The sequence below is a fragment of the Aquarana catesbeiana genome, linkage group LG05 (assembly GCF_042186555.1).
Source record: "Aquarana catesbeiana isolate 2022-GZ linkage group LG05, ASM4218655v1, whole genome shotgun sequence".
NCBI classification, from domain to species: domain Eukaryota; kingdom Metazoa; phylum Chordata; class Amphibia; order Anura; family Ranidae; genus Aquarana; species Aquarana catesbeiana.
The window spans coordinates 439069761-439089395 of record NC_133328.1 but is presented as its reverse complement, the minus strand read 5'-3'; the positions used below and the strand labels follow the sequence as shown (position 1 = coordinate 439089395).

Sequence of the window (19635 nt, the reverse complement as noted above, 5' to 3'; positions counted from 1 at the left end):
TGCTTAAGTGGATAGGGGGAGGGATCTTACCAAGAAGATTTTCCAAGAGGGTCAGGTTATTTCCTAATATTCTCAAATATTTTCCTCACAGGAAGATCTTGAGAGGGCATGTCTAGGCTCTGTCACAGTAAAGAAACAAAAATGTATTTTTTTTGTATGCAGACTTGTAAAATTACTGATAGGTTTGCATTTTAAGATGGAAGGTAGTTAGGGATACAAGGGTTGCAAAGAAATTCTCGAGGAATTGTATATTATAGATGTCAATTGAACTAGACCCTTAGCATTATTGCCTTTTTACCAAAGTTGTTTTTTGACATGATTTAAATAGCCTAATTTTGTCTACAAATGTGGCATGTCCATGAATTATTTGTAAAAGTGGATCATTTTACCCATACATATGCCAGGGATGCAAATACTCTTAACCCAAAAACAAAGCTGTAGCAGTATTGCAGCTTATCGATCCTAGATGTGTTGGAAATTCTATTTTTACACTTTTATTTCCTTTATTTAAACTGGTAATGCTAACATTAATACACTACCTGTCCTAGGGTGACAGTATTGTCATCCTACGAAAGGGAGTACATTAGAACTACATAACACTGTGTTAAGACTGTATACCACCTCCCTCTCTTCTCTATAACAGGAAAAGGTGATTTGTAGCGCATGGAAATAGCAAGGAACAATGCTAACCGATAACAGCCCAGAGGCAGAGAGCACTGGAAGTTATAGGCTGACAAAATTTCTAGCTTGATAAACAATTTGTTTTGTTTTTTTTTTTCATTTGTCAAACAGATACAATAAACTTCTTTCAATGTTTTATTTAACAGATAAAACTGGAACAAAATAGAAGACGTTTATTGTTAGAGTTTACATACACTTTAAATGTAACTCCAACTTTATTCAACGTCAGTGATGAATAAAGTGCAAATTTTACTATGCATGTTTTCCTTATTTTGCCCTTTTTATTTTAGCCTTACATCCTTCTTTTCTTTGTATTGCCCTTTGTCTTTGGATGTTATGGTCCTCAGTTATTCAGATCATGGTATAGCTAGTAGTAGAGTAGTTAGTCATTAGGGATGAGCCCGATGTTCTGGTGTTCGCCTGTTCACCGAACAGCGAACAATACTGTATGCTGTGTTCGCGGCAAATTCGAATACGTATAGTGAAACAATAAAAATGAAATATTCCTTTAAATATTGTGCCCTGGGGGGTGTCTATAGTATGCCTGTAAAGTGGCGCATTTTTCCCCGTGTTTAGAACAGTACCTCAGAAAAATGACATTTCTAAAGGAAAAATTTGATCGCGGCTGTAATTAATTGTCAGGTCTCGGCAATATAGATAAAACTCATTGAAAAAAAGCACATGGGATCCCTTCCAGTCCCTTACCAGGCCCTTTGGGTCTGGTATGAATATTAAGGGGACCCCCGAAACAAAGTAAAAAAAAAAATTGCATGGGGGTCCCCCTAAAATCCATACCAGGCCCTTTATTGTTTCACTTTAAGCATTATAAAAATCACTGCTCCCGAAAAAACGGCCAATTAAAAAAAAAAATTTGCATTGATACATGTCCCCTGGGGCAGGACCCCAGTCCCCAAACACTTTTTATGACAATAACTTGCATATAAGACTTTAAAATGAGCACTTTTGATTATTCATCTTCGTGTCCCATAGACTTTAGCGGTGTTCGTGTGTCCTGCCAAATGTTTTGCCTGTTCGCATGTTCTGCTGCGAACCGAACAGGAGGGTGTTCGGCTCATCCCTATTAGTTAAATTCAGTGTCAGGAATATACCTAGGCATTTACAGTCACACTGGTAACTCAATCACTTTCAATCAACATAGAATGTGTCAAGGTAGATGTTGATAGTCCAAGGACATGAGGGAAGTGAAACTTTGTGAAACCACTATATTCTAATTACATAGTTCAATTTCATGGTGCCGTGAAGTATAGGATTGATGTTACTTATTCGAGTCACATGGCTGAAGATGTAAATTGTTGTCAAATCATCTTGTCTTGGTTTTACAGATACCATTTGCATCAATGTTTTACTCTTTGATCTTTAAGCTAGATGACTAGTACTCCACTTACTCTACCTTCTGTAGCACAGCTTTGGATTAATTAACAAAGATACTGTGTGTTACTTTAACTTCATTAGGGCCTTTATCTCAAGATAATTTTCTCCTAAAAATGCTTAATTCACAAGCATAAATATCACTTATACATTATTATGTTACATGAAATATAATTTAACTGTTGAAAGTCAGGTTTTCTCCCAGAATGTTTTTTTTATCTTACAAACCTCTCTTTTATTACTTAATAAAGTTGCTCTCTTTCCTCAATAGACACATCCATGAAACTCATGCTAAAACTGGAGAGTGCAAAGTCTGGTGCCGCTGTGCATGGTAGCCAATCAGCTTCTAACTTCAGCTTGTTCAATTAAGCTTTGACAAAAAAAACTGGAAGCTGATTTTGCACTCTAAAGTTTTAGTAAATCAACTCCATAGTTATATTAAGTTTGTAACTGGTGGTATTCGATTAATAAGTATGATGATAAATATTATGAATTGATTTTTAGGGCTTCATTTACTAGGTGGAATTTAAGTCAAATTTAACTTTGCAAAGGAGTTTTCTCTTCACTTAGCAAATTAAGTGATAACTCATTTTACAAAGAATATCCAATTATGTATAAGAAAAATAATTGAAAAAAACGTTTTTTCTTTTTTTCCTTGCACGTGATTTGATGATGGAAGTCAACAATCACCTCTATCACAAAGCAAAGCGAAAATTCCCTTACAAATCTCACAGCCTGTAAATCAACTCCCTAAAGTCAAAATATCTCAAGAACTGATAACATAACCTTAATGAAATAAATTTAGCTGGTTTGTAAAGCAAATACTTCATTAAATTTCCAAGAAAACAAATAATGCATGGCAATGAAAATAATACTTGCTTTAAACATTTGTGAACTGGGTATTTTGCCTCTTAACCAGGGGTCTCAAACTGATGTCCCTCCAGCTGTTGTGGAACTACAAGTCCCATCATGCCTCTGCCTGTGAAAGTCATGCTTGTAACTGTCAGCTTTGCAATGCCTCATGTGACTTTTAGTTCTGCAACAGCTGGAGGGTCACTAGTTTGAGATCCCTGCTCTTAATATTTATTGTGAGCACACACAATATAACTCCAACTTTGAGTTTGTTTTACTGATTCATATTCAGTATAAATACATTTAATTTTTCACAAATAATTTTTCTATACTTATTTTGTCCTTTCCAGTCCTAAGGTGAGTATAAGCTTGAAGTTGACCCCTTCCAACTCTTTCACCACCACCATGTGACAGGGCAGTGTGCTTTGGCAAACACCAAACACCAGCACTGTCACAGGGGAGGAGGGGAAGTGAGTCACATAACCTGCATACCTGGAAACACTGGGTATTCCTCTTTGCTCCTGGTGGGTGAATGAAGTAGAGAGAGAGAGCACAGAAAATGTGAGCATGTGAATCTGAAGACATTTTTAGTTAAGTGAATATGTAGCCTCACCCCAAAAAGGCAAACCACTGATTCAATTCATAATTTTTTCCACCCTCATGTTCGTTTTGCACTTATACAAATAACCCTATTTTTAATTTGGAAGTCTGTTTTTTTTCCCAAAAAATATTCCACCATTTTTTCTTTTTGGGCTGAAATACAGGTGACTAAAATAGCCCTTTAACCCCTTTACTCTCTGTAGTGTAGCACAGCTTGTCTATTAACTGTTACTGACTAGGCAAACACAACAGAGGGCTGCCAGAGAGGTAAAGCTCTCCGACAGCTGTCAATTTTAGTGTGAATATAGCCTTTGGAGATATCACATGTGTGATGCTTTTTCACTATTGAGATGCATAAATAGTGCTAAAATTGAGTGTGGGGATACACCATATGTGGGACTTTGTTGCAGCCTAACAGCATAGATTGGGCCCAAAATCCGAGGAGCACCTTCAGCATTCATGGAGCATAAATTATGCATCTAATTTTCTGACAACCTATCATGAGTTTGGAGTGCCAGTACAGTAGAAACACCAAAAAAAATTACCACATTTTGGAGAGTAAACACCACAAGGTATTTTTAGGAGGCATGGTGAGTCTTTTGAAGATTTGCCACAAGCTTTTGGAAAAGGTGGAAAGAAAATGAAAATGTATTTGTTTACTCCAAGTTGTAAATTAATAAGATATTTCTACCACACAGTATAGACATACTTAGGATTACACCCCAAAACACCTTCTGTAACTCTTTTTTGGAGCCTAGCTGCATAGAGGAAACAATAAAACAAAACAATACTTTTTTTTTTTTTTTTGCTGCATAGAGGGGCCCAAAATCTAAGGTCACCTTCAGGCTTTCATGTGGCATAAATCATGCATACCAGCTCCTGACTTCTATATGTCATTTTAAAGGTCCTGGAGCTCCAGGACAGTAGAAACACCCATTAAATGACCACATTTTGTAAAACAAAAAGGCAAAAGTATTTTTAAGAGGCATAGTGAGGTTTTTTTGAACATTTCATTTCTTGCCAGTTTTTGAAAAGAAAGAAAACATTTTTTTTACACAACATTTAAATTAAAAAGATATTTCTCACACACAGCATAGTATGACTTTTTCAAAGTTTTCAAAGTTTGATCTAGCTACGAACCAGACATTGTATTTTGTGTATCACAAAAATCAACCAACATTGTATAAAAAACAAGTGTACTGTAGTGGTCACCTCTGTTTGAGTGGTCAGGGAATATAGCTTAATGTAGTGCCACCTATAGCAGAGTTTCTCAACCTATTTTCAGTCAAGGCACCCTTTAACCACTTATGCCCCGGAGGATTTTCCCCCTTAACGACCAGGCCATTTTTTGCGATACGGCACTGCGTCGTTTTAACTGACAATTGCACCTTGTACCCAAACAAAATGTATGTCCTTTTTTCCCCACAAATATAGCTTTCTTTTAGTGGTATTTGATCATCTCTGCAGTTTTTATTTTTTTGCACTATAAACAAAAAAAGAGCAACAATTTTGAAAAAAAAACACAATATTTTGTAGATTTTGCTATAATAAATATCCCAAAAAATGTTTTTGTGTCCCCCGTGGCATAAGCATGCCTACTGCAGCATCTTAAAGAGCCGACAAACAGCTACAACGGCTCGTGCAAGGGAGCCAACCTGTCACAGTATAACTGCTGCGGCTGGTCGGGAAGGGGTTAAAGTTATGCACTCTCGAGGCACCCAACTGTAAAATGTAAACGAATAAATGAATAGTTTTATATAATGCAGCGACATCCACATTCATAGGACACCCAATGTTACCGGTGTTTTATTCTTTCAAAGTAAATATAGCAAAGCAAGGGAGGGGCAAACAAGGATGCTGTGCATGTGTCTGAAGCCCTCCTTATCAACCAATGAAATCATTGGTTGTTTGAACACTGGCAGCTAGAAGGTTGCACAATGAAAGCCCATGGCTTTGTCTAACTAAAAGGCAGGCTTGATCCACCTGCTCACTTGTATACAAATTTTGGGCAATTTTTAAGCAGTTTACCAAGGCACCCTGAAAAAACCTCAAGGCACCCCAGAGTGCCTGTGCACCCTGGTTGAAAAAGTCTGACCTATAGTACTCCCCATTTCTATAAGCTAAACAAGTCTAGCCTACTGGTATGTGGCTACCCACAGGACTGCCATGTTTACTGGTCAGGAGGTAAAGAAAGCTAAACAAAGGGTGAACAAAAGAGTTTCAAAAGTGAAGTTATTCATGAGAGCTGGCTGAGACTGGTGTATTCACAGAAACATAATCAGCAAGACGTGCAGATGGATCAATTCAGGCAGCAGGCAGAAACAGGGTCAACAAACAGGCAAAGGATCAGTCCAGGCAGTCAGGAAGAAATGTGGTTAATAAAAAGGCCAGGCTCAGTACAGGCAGCAGGCAGAGGCATTACTGCACTGGTGTGGTGGCGATCAGGAACTTTGTTGCTGGTTGCACTGGTGTGGTGGCGATCAGGAACTTTGTTGCTGGTTGCACTGGCTCTGGTGACACTGTACTAATGTGGTGGCAATCTGGAACACTGTTGATGGCCTACACTGGTCTGCTGACACTGAGAATTTTGTAGCGGTGATCAGGAACACTATAGATGGTTGCACTGCACTTTCAACACTGGCACCAGTGTCCTCGGGACACAGCAATCACAGATTATGTCACTGCGCACCCTAGAGGCACACACAAGTGGCGGGAGGACGTTTTAATAATTGGCCATAAGTGAAATGTGGAGTTTTCATCAGAACAGGAACATAAGGTAAATATTTCAGTGGGGGCACTTGTTCTAGTGACTGTCTGGGAAAGAAGTTATCCCACCGTGGAGAGTTTTCCCTTTTCCCTTACTCCTGTTGTATATACTGGGCAGGAAGTGAAAAAGAATCTTGCCAATGGGATACAGATGGCATGAAATCCCATATGAAAAAAATGTTTTGGCTTTAGATATATTTTATTGTCAGGAGAGTTCAGGCTATTCACCTTATTGCTGCTATAATATTTTGAGAAAGAACTAAAAACAGAAATACGGTTTTTATTTTTAAAACTATTTAATCATCCCTGTTTTTAGTAAAGTACCATGTTTATTTTACTATTGCAACTTAAAGGGTAAGTTCACCTATTCATGAAAAATGTGAACTGGCCACCCATTTGAATACTATTGTACATAGCAGCTGTAAAGCCCTTTGCTGCTGGTGTAAAGGTTCCTAGACCATACACCTCAATATACCAGAGAAATACCCCCCACCTTCCTTTCCCTTTACTTTTCGCTCTACTTACCCCCTACTGATGGGCTATAGATAACATATTGATCTATAACTACCTTGTAACAATCTCCTCAGCAGTCCTCTAGCAATATTAGGAGCACTATACATATACGTATTAGCAGTGCCTCCTTATCCACATATTTAACTGCTTGCTGACCACCGCTTGTAATATGACGGCCAGGTGGCGTGGATCTCATTGCAGGAGGGCATCATATGATGGCCTCCCATTTAAACAGGGAATGCATGCGATCGTGCACATGCATCCCTATTCCTTCGGTGGTGGCCTGTCACGGAGACACCGCTCACCACCGAGGGGGGTGAACAGCCATTGGACATGGCTGTTTACCATGTGATCAGTTGTAATGAAGTCACGGCCGATCACAGATGGTTCCATCCCAATGTGCACAGGGCATGCACGCGATCGCAAGCATGCTGCGCTGCACGTCGGTGGTGGCGTGTTCCCGGGAACACTGCTCGTCACCGACGCCGGTAAACAGCCATTGGCTGGCTGTTTACCCACGTGATCGGCTGTGATCCTTTCACAGCTGATCACTAAATGTAAACACAGAGCAGTAACTAGCTGTTACCATCTCTTCTCTCCTCACACACTGTTTCCAGTGTGAGGAGAGAAGAGCCAGAAGCAGTGAGTTACCGATCTGTGTTCTGTAGTGTCTGCACCAACACCACACCTGTCCCATCGCCCCCCCAATTGTCATCTGTCACCCAACAGTCACCACAGTCACCCAATAAAGTGCACCTGTCACATAAGACTGCCATCAGTGACCGTCAGCGGTGCACCTGTCACCCATCACCCATCAGTGACAATCAGCCATCACCTGTCACCCATCAGTGACTATCAGCCATCACCCGTCACCCATCAGTGACCGCCAGCCATCACCCATCACCCATCAGTGACCGTCAGCCATCACCTGTCACCCATCAGTGACTGTCAGCCATCACCCATCAGCCATCACCTGTCACCCATCAGTGACCTTGGCCTGTCACCTGTCTGTGACCATCACCTGTCAGTGACCATCACCCATCACTGTCTGTGGCCTGTCACCCATCAGTGACCATCGCCTGTCACACCGTCATCACCTCATAGTGAACGTCACCTGCCACCCATCGCACAGCTCATCAGTGACCATCACCTGCCACCTATCACACAGCCATCATCGTCATGTCCAAAAGAGTATACAACAGTGAGGAGGCGTTCCAGATCCTCCCCATGACTGATGAGAGCAACGGGGAGTTCTCATCAGATTCCAATTCTGATTTCAAATCAAATTCGGCATTTGAACCGAATAGTGAATCGGCAAATGATTCAGAGGAAGAATGGGTCCCTCCTAAAGGGGCACAGCACTCTGGACACCAGGATTATATTCCCAGGCCCAGCACCAGCGCTGCCACCAGCAATAGGCCCCAAGAACAAATTCCCAGGCCCAGTACCAGCACTGCAGCCAGTATTAGGCCCCAGGAACAAATGCCTAGTACCAGCACTGCCGCCGGCGATAGGCCCCAGGAACAAATGCCCAGACCCAGTACCAGTGCTGTCACATCACGCCTGAGTACCAGCACAGGAAATTCCAATCCAACTACTGGAGTGTCACGTCCCCCAAAAGCCAGGGCCTCTACATACATGCCAGATGATCTTGCCAACCCAACATGGCTGCCTTCCAACTCAGCATCACCAATTATTCCCCCTTTCACAGCACAGCCAGGTGTGCAGACCAACACCCAAAATTTCTCAGAGATTGATTTCTTTCATATGTTTTTGCCCGACATTATGCTGCAATTTATTGTGGACCAGACAAATTTATATGCCCAGCAGTATATTGCCAACAACCCCCAATCATCCTATGCCCGTCCGTTTGAGTGGAGAGATCTAAATTTGGAGGCGTTCAAATTGTTTATGGGCTTCACCCTAAACATCAGGATTACAAAAAAAATGAAGGACATGCCTATTGTTCCACCAACCCTATCCACAACATGCCCATTTATTCTGCCAGGTCCCGATAAAAGATGATAATGCACTTTCTTCACTTCAGCAACAACACCCAGTGCCCTCCCCACAATCATCCAAATTACAACAAGTTATATAAGATTCACCCATTGATAAATTTATTTTCCCAACAATTTGCAGAACTCTATGTCCCCAATCAGAATATATGTGTCAATGAGTCCCTGGTACCCTTTTCAGGCCAGCTAGGAATAAAGCAATATATTCCTAGCAAACTCCAGATACGGAGTAAAATTATACAAGCTCTGTGAGAGAGCCACGGGATATCTGTATGCGTTCTGCATATATGAAGGAAGAGATTCCCAGCTCCAGTCCCCTGAATGCCCGGCCTACATGGGCACAACTGGAAAGATTGTATGGGACCTGGCATACCCACTTCTGAACAAAGGATATCACATATATCTTGACAACTTCTACACCAGCCTGCCCCTTTTCAAACACTTATACATTGCAAAAACCGTGGCCTGTGGAACCTCCAGAAAAATAGGAAGGGCTTCCCACAATCTCTAGCGAACAAAAAGCTGCGAAGGGGGGAAAGAGCATCACTGAGATGCAACAAAGAGCTGGCCTTGAGGTGGAAGGCTAAAAGGGACGTGCACATGATGTCCACCATCCATGACGACACTACAATTGAGGTACAAAGAAGACAAGGTCCCATTGAAAAGCCAACATGTGTCCAAGATTATAATCTCTACATGGGGGGCGGATTTCAATGATCAAATGATTCAGCCCTATTTGTCAATAAGGAGGTCCCGATTCTGGTACAAGAAGGTAGCAATTTATCTCATCCATTTGGCCATTTATAATTCCTATGTAGTCTACACCAAATCCATGAAAAGTCCCGCCCCCTTCCTAAAATTCATAGAAGAAGTTGTCACGTCCCTCATCTATCACCAAAGACCCCCCCAGAAGACCTTCACTCTGAGGCTGTTTGCCAACTTCATGAGTGCCACTTCCCCTTCAGCATTCCACCATCTGAAGCAGGCCGAAGACGGCAAAAAAATGTTGCGTATGCACCAAAAGAGGATTTCAAAAAGGTACCAGCTACCATTGTCCCCAGTGTCCCTCCCAACCTGGCCTTTGCAGTGGTGAATGCTTCCAACTTTATCATACATCCCTAAAATATTAGCCCATATTGTTAACCATTTCCCCATTTTGATCATCTGTGCTGACCATATTCCATTCTTTCCCAAATAACCATGCCACTGCCTTCCACGTGAACTGACCCTGGCCTGTTTTTCGACAATGCATCTGCCTACCGTTTGGACTGCTTCCACGTGAACTGACCCTGGCCTGTTTTATTAACTACGCTATTGCCTACCGCTTGGACTGCTTGCACGTGAACTGACCCTGGCCTGTTTTATGGACTATGCTTTTGCCTACCGCTTGGACTGATCTGTTGCTCTGCTACTGTAGTACACAGGGGTCTCACATATGTAAGGGGCTCCAGAATTGATTTTCTGGATGGAGAAAACAATTTTTTTGTTTTCTCCGGGTTTCATAATTTCCAGATTAGGGTCTGGAGTACGGAGGCTTCATAGAGATTTGGCTGGATTGAAGCCTCTACCCCTGTGCCCCTGTGCACAGGTCTTACCTGATTGCAGCCCTCAGCCTGCTGCTGAACAGACCACACCGCTACCTGTACTATGCAAATAATTAGCTGTAGCAAGAGGCAGTATGTTTATGAAGGGCTGGGGAGCGGTGCAATAAGTGTCTGCAGGTAACAGTGTACCAGGACCAATATTATGGCTGTGCTGGCTGTCTCTGCCTGGACAATTTCTATGGACTGTGCTGTGCTGACAATATCCTTGTGCTGACTATAGACAATATTCTTGCCTGCTGCCTGGATAATAACTATTGCTGTCGCTAAGCACATCCCTGCCTGCTGCCTGGACCATTGCTCTTCTCTGTGGATACTACTAAAAGCACAGGTAATGCTTTTTTTTTTACCCTTTCCGCAATAGAATTTATTTTGGATTGTAATTCTTGGTATGTACATGCTATGTGTTAGAAATATGAAGGGCATTCAAAAATGATAGGTTGCCAGGAAATTATATATGTAATTTATGCTCCTAGAACACCTGATGGTACTACTTGGATGTTGGGCCTCTGTATGTGGCCAGGCTGTGTAAAAGTCTCACACATGTGGTATCACCATACTCAGGAGCAGTAGCAGAATGTATTTTGGGGTGTCATATTTGCTATGTACATGCTATGTGTTGGAAATATCTGATAAATGAACAACTTTGTGTAAAAAAAATGCATTTTCTTTTTTTCCACATTTTCCAAAAACTTCTGGAAAAAAATGAACCGTTCAAAAGACTCAGTATGCCTCATAGACTATATGTTGGGGTGTTTGCTTTTCAAAATGGGGTCATTTTGGGGGCAATTCCATTGTCCTGGTGCTCCAGGGCCTTCAAAAATGTAATAGGTGGTTGAGAAATGAGATGTTTCATTTATGCTCGTAGAAGGCCTGAAGATGCTACTTCAATGTTGGGCCTTTGTATGTGGCCAGGCTGTGTAAAAGTCTCACGCATGTGGTATCGCCATACTCAGGAGGAATAGCAGAATGTATTTTGGGGTGTCATCTTTGTTATGTACATGCTATGTGTTGGAAATATCTGATAAATGGACAACTTTGTGTAAAAAAAAAATGCGTTTTCATTTTTTTCCACATTTTCCAAAAACTTCTGGAAAAAAATGAACCATTCAAAAGACTCATTATGCCTCATAGATTATATGCTGGGGTGTTTGCTTTCCAAAATGGGGTCATTTTTGGGGCAATTCCATTGTTCTGGTGCAGAAGATGCTACTTCAATGTCGGGCCTTTGTATGTGGCCAGGCTGTGGCCAGTGCAAAGAATTGTGGGAAAAAATTACAACTTAAAAAAATTCACCATGCTACTTGCTTAATACCTTGGAATGTCTACTTTCCAAAAAGGGGTCATTTAGGGGGTATTTGTACTTTTCTGACTTGTTAGCGTCCCAAGAAATGAGATAGGCCGTCAGTACATCAGGTGTGATCAGATGTGATCAATTTTCAGTGACTGGCACCATAGTTTGTAGACTTTATAACTTTCACAAAGACCAAATAATTTACACTAATTTGGGTTATTTTACCAAAGAGATGTAGCAGTATAAATGTTGGCCAAAATCTATGAAGAAAAATTACTAATTTGCAAAATTTTATTACAGAAACAAAGAAAAAGGCATTTTTTCACAAAATGTATGGTCTTTTTTTATTTATAGCACAAAAAATAAAAAACCCACTAGTGATTAAATACCACCAAAAGAAAGCTCTATTCATGTGAAAAAAGGACGCAAATTTCATATGGGTACAGTGTTGCATGACTGAGTAATTGTCCTTCAAAGTGTGAGAGCGCTGAAAGCTGAAAATTGGTCTGAGCAGGAAGGGGGTGTAAGTGCACTGTATTGAAGTGGTTAAATATAAAGTTAATGCACATGTAATACACTTTGTGCCTTTTGGTTATGTTATGTTGTGTATACTCACCGTAATGTCCCTTGTCACTAGCTGTGTTCTATCTTTCTGTCTCCATCTCGACCCCTTCCCCAGTTCTACCTGCCAATCTATCAGCAATGAAGAAAATTAGTAGATAGTAATTGGATAGATTTCTAAACTTGAATCTAATTTAATCTAATTTATAACCCCTTGAACCAAATATCCTGAGTTCTTTCAATGTGTTCCTGGAGTCCGCACAAACAACCAATAACCAAAGTTTAAAATCACAACTGCTAGCACTGCCATTAACAGTCACAGTATGTAAAAACACATTAAGGCTCCTTTAAGATAACTGAATAGGGTCGGCTCTATTCTAGTTGAAGACACTATGGAAAGGAGCCCTTGGATATCCACCCGATGTCCAGATGAAGCTACAAACTACACGGCGAAATGTGTTGACGTCATCACACGAGGAGATTCCTTCACACTTGGAGGAGGACCTTATGGGATACCTTGGTGGCTGGCTGATCATCTGTGGAGTGACTGGGATGTATCAGAGGAGGACGACAGCTATTGGTGCCACCCACAAAGCCCAACATTCTATCGAAGTGCATTGCCCCAACAAGGGCTGATATAGAAGCACGGCATATTTTCTGTGAATAAAAATGTTAAAATATATTACTAAAGGACTGATAAGAGTGTAACTAACAACCTAAAAAAAAATATATAATGTGACTAATTATATAAATGAAAAACAGCTGCAGCTATTTAAAATGCGTTCTGGCACCACATGTAAAAATGATTAAAAACAAATAATTGTGGGCTAGATTTCAAATATATGCTTCATAATAAACTCCAGCAAATAATTGACCAATCGTGATCTTAAAAAATATATGCAAAAAATCCACATGCACAATAATAAAAATAAAACTTTTGAAAGCTGAAGAGACGTGAATAAACTCGATCCGTGCTCCATGACAATCTCTGTAAGGAATAAGTGCTGACAGATAATCACCACGACCTCCGTGTGCAATGCCTGCTCACCTCAAATGAAGACCCCTTTGGGTCTATTGGCACTTTAAATAATATTCCACACAAGGATCAGCTCGATCGTACATGGGTTTTCAGCTGATGGCTCCAGGGTTACCAGGACTTCTCCATGAACAATTACTTTCTCCAAATTCAATTTTGGGTGAAGAAGTCCAGCACATCCCACTCCAGTAGTCTCCGTTCTAGTAATGAGGTAGTTCCGGCCAGGGGTCGGTAGCGGGACGGAGTGAGGGTCTCGGGTGGAAAGGCAAAGCTCTCCCGTCTCACTCTGTTCTCTTCTCACCAGATTGTCATGGAGCATGGATTGAGTTTATTCACATCTCTTCAGCATTCAAGAGTTTTGTTTATATTATTGTGCATGTGGACTTTTTGCATATATTTTTTAAGATCACAATTTGTCACTTATTTACTGGAGTTTATTATGAAGCATATATTTGAAATCTAGTGCACTATTATTTGTTTTTATTCATATTTTCTGTGAAGACGCCAGCTGATGGGAATAATAAGGACATCTGGGAGCGGTAAAGTACCAATATATTTACCTGAGACAGTTATATATTGTTCATGTATTTTTTTACCTCAATATACCACCCCAATGTGAGTATCCATTATAATGCTTGCAAGAGTAAGTGCTCATTGGTGCTGACTAATTTATCTGAAGCATTTTTTCCTGTAAGGTGTCCCAGAAGAAAGAAGCATTTCTTAATGTTCAGCATGGTCACATGGTTACACTGACCAAAGAGCACTTGCCATTGTGAACATTATGTTGGATACTCACTCTGAGGCTATGTATTGCGATGTGTGCTGCACAGACCATTACACTGGCAGCATGGGAAGACAGTCACTATGTTCAGCAGGGTCCAGAGAGGTGGCCATTTTATTTGGGCTTAGTTCACCTTTTCATCTTTAAGTTGCAGCATTGGAGAAAAACGGGGGGCCTTATTAGAAACAGTTATAATGAAATAGTTTTAAAAATGAAAATAATTTTTTTCTTTACATTTCTCATGAGATTAAAGCAGTGATGATACATTTTTATTGGTAATGTCAGTTTTCCTTGTCACTCTGAATACTGTCTATGTCAACTTCTCTATGTCAAAATAATATATTCTTGTTGTACCTTATTGGTTTACAGTTTATGCTAACAACAAGGTAGTTAGTATTTATTATCTTAGAGTCTTTAGAAATGTTCTTACTACCAGTGAAGAAACTATAGCTACAATGGACCTACAATTATTGTAGCCAATAATAGATTTCCACTGTATTCCAGCAAGCTTTGCTGTAAAGATCAAATGCAGGATCAATTTTATGCACATATCCTGATAGCATGTTTAGTCTATACGAACACGTTATAGACAAGCAATACAGAACTGCAGATGATTTTTGATATGGAATGTTTTACATAGATCATAACTGCATGTAAAATGTGTATACACGTGTAAATGTGCAAAATAGCTAATAAATGCTTTTCACTTAGCATTTCCATGCACTGCCTTGCTTTAAAACTCAGGATGGCATGATTCTCCCAAAGGAGCCCAGGACATATGAAGACTCAGAATCTCCCTATTTATGCTGCTCTGTATTTAAAAGAAGAAAAAAAAAACACAAGACCAATCCATAAATCATATGCCAAGTTCAACATAAGCATTTAAATAGGCATCTTCCAATCCTACATACATAAGGCTGCTGGGAGGGATCAGTACAAGTAGGGGTTTTACTGGACATTGTTACTCACTACTTACTTGCCTTTTGCCGCTATCACATACATTAAAAATGCCAGTTTGGCAGCTGTTTTAGTAGCGAATAGAAGTGAATCATTTTTTAAGTGGGCTCCTGCTGAAATGCAAACCACAGTTGCTACTTTAGAATAAAACAAATGTGAAAGGCTCCTCAAAATGTGAATTTAAAAGAAATATGATGTCAAAGAATAAATTGAATTACAGAACTGTGTTAAACTGTACCAAGTATGAAGTTTGATTTTAACAGCTTACAAGAAATGTTCCATGAAATATGACAATATAGATTTTAATTGATAATAAGTAATATTGAGTCCAATTGTATAAGACATGTAGAAATCAAGATAGGTTGAAGATGTTTAAGTTTTTAAATAATAAAAAATATTTAAGGTTAAACAGTTTCCTATCTCTAATTGTATTGGAACACTGATCTTTGAGGTATGCCCCACAATGATTTTGTATGTAATATATAACTGGTGTCTCTGCTACACAATGCAGCTTCAGTTGTGGGGCAATAGAGATGGATAGGAGAGTTGTATAGCCAAATGACTATTCAGTGTTAACCCTGCCATGTACAGTGGAGAGCTGGTCAGTAGGGATGAGCCGAACACCCCCCTGTTCGGTTCGCACTAAAACAGGAAAAAAGTTCGTTCGAACACGCGAACACCGTTAAAGTCTATGGGACATGAACATGAATAATCAAAAGTGCTAATTTTAAAGGCTTATATGCAAGTTATTGTCATTAAAAGTGTTTGGGGACCTGGGTCCTGCCCCAGGGGACATGGATCAATGCAAAAAAAACTTTTAAAAACGGACGTTTTTTCAGGAGCAGTGATTTTAATAATGCTTAAAGTCAAACAATAAAAGTGTAATATCCCTTTGAATTTCGTAGCTGGGGGGTGTCTATAGTATGCCTGTAAAGAGGCGCATGTTTCCCGTGTTTAGAACAGTCTGACAGCAAAATTACATTTCGAAGGAAAAAAGCCATTTAAAACTACTTGCGGCTATTGCATTGCCGGTCCGACAATACACAAAGAAGTTCATTGATAAAAACGGCATGGGAATTTCCCACAGGGGAACCCCGAACCAAAATTTTAAAAAAAAATGACGTGGGGGTCCCCCTAAATTCCATACCAGGCCCTTCAGGTCTGGTATGAATTTTAAGGGGAACCCCGCGCCAGAAATCAATATCAGACCCTTATCCGAGCACGCAACCTGGCAGGCCGCAGAAAAAGAGGGGGGGACGAGAGAGCGCCCCCCCTCCTGAACCGTACCAGGCCACATGCCCTCAACATTGGGAGGGTGCTTTGGGGTAGCCCCCCAAAACACCTTGTCCCCATGTTGATGAGGACAAGGGCCTCATCCCCACAACCCTGGCCGGTGGTTGTGGGGGTCTGCGGACGGGGGGCTTATCGGAATCTGGAAGCCCCCTTTAACAAGGGGACCCCCAGATCCCACCCCCCCCTGTGTGAAATGGTAAGGAGGTACTTTTACCCCTACAATTTCACTAAAAAACTGTCAATAATGTTAAAAATGACAAGAGACAGTTTTTGACAATTCCTTTATTTAAATGCTTCTTCTTTCTTCTATCTTCCTTCTTCTTCTTCTGGTTCTTCTGGCTCTTCTGGTTCTTTCTCCGGCGTTCTTGTCCAGCATCTCCTCCGCGGCGTCTTCTATCTTCTTCTCCTCGTGCCGCTCCGCACCCATGGCATGGGGGGAGGCTCCCGCTCTTCTCTTCATCTTCTTCTTCATCTTTTCCTGCGGCCTGCCAGGTTGCGTGCTCGGATAAGGGTCTGGTATGGATTTTTGGGGGGACCCCACGCCGTTTTTTTTTTTGGCATGGGGTTCCCCTTAAAACCCATACCAGACCTGAAGGGTCTGGTATGGAATTTAGGTGGACCCCCACGTTATTTTTTTTTAAATTTTGGTTCGGGGTTCCCCTGTGGGGAATTCCCATGCCGTTTTTATCAATGAACTTCTATGTGTATTGTCGGAGCGGCAATGCAATAGCCGCGAGTAGTTTTAAATGGCTTTTTTCCTTCGAAATGTCATTTTGCTGTCAGACTGTTCTAAACACGGGAAACATGCGCCCCTTTACAGGCATACTATAGACACCCCCCCAGGTACGAAATTTAAAGGAATATTACACTTTTATTGTTTGACTTTAAGCATTATTAAAATCACTGCTCCCGAAAAAATGGACGTTTTTAAAATTTTTTTTTGCATTGATCCATGTCCCCTGGGGCAGGACCCGGGTCCCCAAACACTTTTTATGGCAATAACTTGCATATAAGCCTTTAAAATTAGCACTCTTGATTTCTCCCATAGACTTTTAAAGGGTGTTCCGCGGCATTCGAATTTGCCGCGAACACCCCAAATTGTTCGCTGTTCGGTGAACTTGCGAACAGCCGATGTTCGAGTCGAACATGAGTTCGACCCCAACTCGAAGCTCATCCCTACTGGTCAGTGAAGAGCTGGTCTAAAATTACTTTTTCCAACTTATAATAAGGGTTATGCATCCCCATCGTTCTTAAAGATACTGCTTTGCTTTGAGGGAGTCCAGCTCAATGTTTTTGTCTTGAATCTTTTGCACTTGTTTTCATCTTTTGAAAGAGCCATATGTCTGAGCATGATACAATGGAAGCCAATTGTTTCCCTGTTTACAAAAACTACTCATTTGTGTGTGAGTGTAAGAGAAAAATTGCACATAACAAAGTCACGTGACAAGGGGACAAGGGATAAAGACCAACACAGAAATACTGCAAAAAAAAAAACACTTGAAAAATCAGGCTGCATAGATTTATATAAAAATTAGATTTAAGGTTAAACAGAATTGACTGTTGGCCCTTTGCACATGGACAATGCTTCTGGGAGGGTTGCCAGATTATTTTACAAGTTGTCTGGAGTTGTTTTTTTAAAAGGTATAATTGTATTGCTATTGTATTGTACTATAAGTGCCTTACTTTGATATGCAAGTTTAGAAAAAACATACAGTAGCAGCGGTACACAATTTGTTATAGCACATAATCCAATAGTTTTAATATGTTGTTCAAGCAGTCATTTAATCTTAGTCAACTTAGGCCAATAATTCCACAACTGCTAAAAATGCTGGGTAAGCAAATCAGCCAATAAGTTCTTGTTTCCATGTCATCATTTAGAATCCCTGGCTGTTGCACAAGGTTTGCATACATTGCTAATTGATTACATTGGAAAAAAAGAGGTTTGAACTGTATGTGTAGTTTCTCATAATGTGTGCATAGATTCATATAATTTACTTATGAATGACAAATAGCAGGTATATTTCCTCTTCTATTGATTAGAATACAAACATATTTCTCCTTGCCAAGTTCAGTTTATTGAAGCTCACTATAACCTACAAATTTGCACCTAATACTCATCCTGGATGTACTGATACCAGAAATGTATGAGTTTATTTTTAAGGTACACAATTATGGTTTAATGTACCAAAAAAGTACTAAAGCTCTCAATAGTTAGAGTAATGAGTATCTAATGTAAGTTCAACACAACCAATCAGATTTCATTTTTAGAATTAAGTCATAAGGATTCTTTGTTATAGTTTGCTGTACCACTTTCACTTAAGTGGAACTCCAGGAATGATCTTTTTTCCATTCTTACATTTAGTCCTCCTTGGCTTGATGTAAGTATTCATATGAGATATCCCGAGGGCCACTGTAGATGCTGAAAATTACTGTAGAAGTCCACAATACTGTACATCTTGTTGTGATCTTCAAGGTGCTGCTCCAGTAGCTTCCCCTATGCACACTGACCACAGTCGGTCACTTGTCAACTCTGACACCATGTAGAATCATTTTGTGGATTCATACTCAAAACATAAGTCATACTGTATTTATAATGTATTTCTGGTAAAATCAACAAATAATTTCTGAACATTTTTATAGCTTCAGAAATAAAAATGAAGGCAGCTACCACAATTAAGGACTTGTAAGCTGCAATATATTACATTCTTGATTTTAGGTTTTAAAATACTTTAATTGTTCAATTGTGTTATTTCCTGTAAGCCCTTAAATCAATAAATCATGTACACCTTTATTACTGATGGATGTACTGTGCTGTCTGTCTATTTACTGTAGTTAACTGTTTTATATAAAGCTGTAAATGTATGATATTTTAAGGTTATATTATCATACTATACTTGCCGATCCCAACATTTTGAAGTCCTTATATACACCCATGGAGCTTGTATGCTCTTTATATATTTGTTTTAAGGATTGGCCATTCAGTAATTGAGGACCAAGTGGTGGAACAATAGTATCAAAGATTCATATTTATTAAATTAATTTAAAACAAGTTGGCAAAATAATAAACCAAATGTCAAAAAATGGCAGCTTCACTATAATGGCCAAATAGAAAATCACTACAGTAATTGGCGCATCACACATACACGTTAACATAAGACACTACATGTAATAATTAAAAAGAAGCATCCAGACGCCACATAACAACAGACAGGTTAAGATATCAGATGAAACATTCATCATGAATATGTCTTTGAAGAAAAAGAGGTACTGTGTAAAGTGACAGCTTAACCTGT

At 40.0% G+C, this 19635-nt stretch overlaps 1 protein-coding gene across 1 annotated transcript in view; it reads left to right on the top strand.

Moving 5' to 3' along the window:
• The window catches only part of DOK6 (docking protein 6), a 962439-nt gene that overhangs the window by 539861 nt on the left and 402943 nt on the right, over positions 1 to 19635 (top strand). The window lies entirely within an intron of this gene.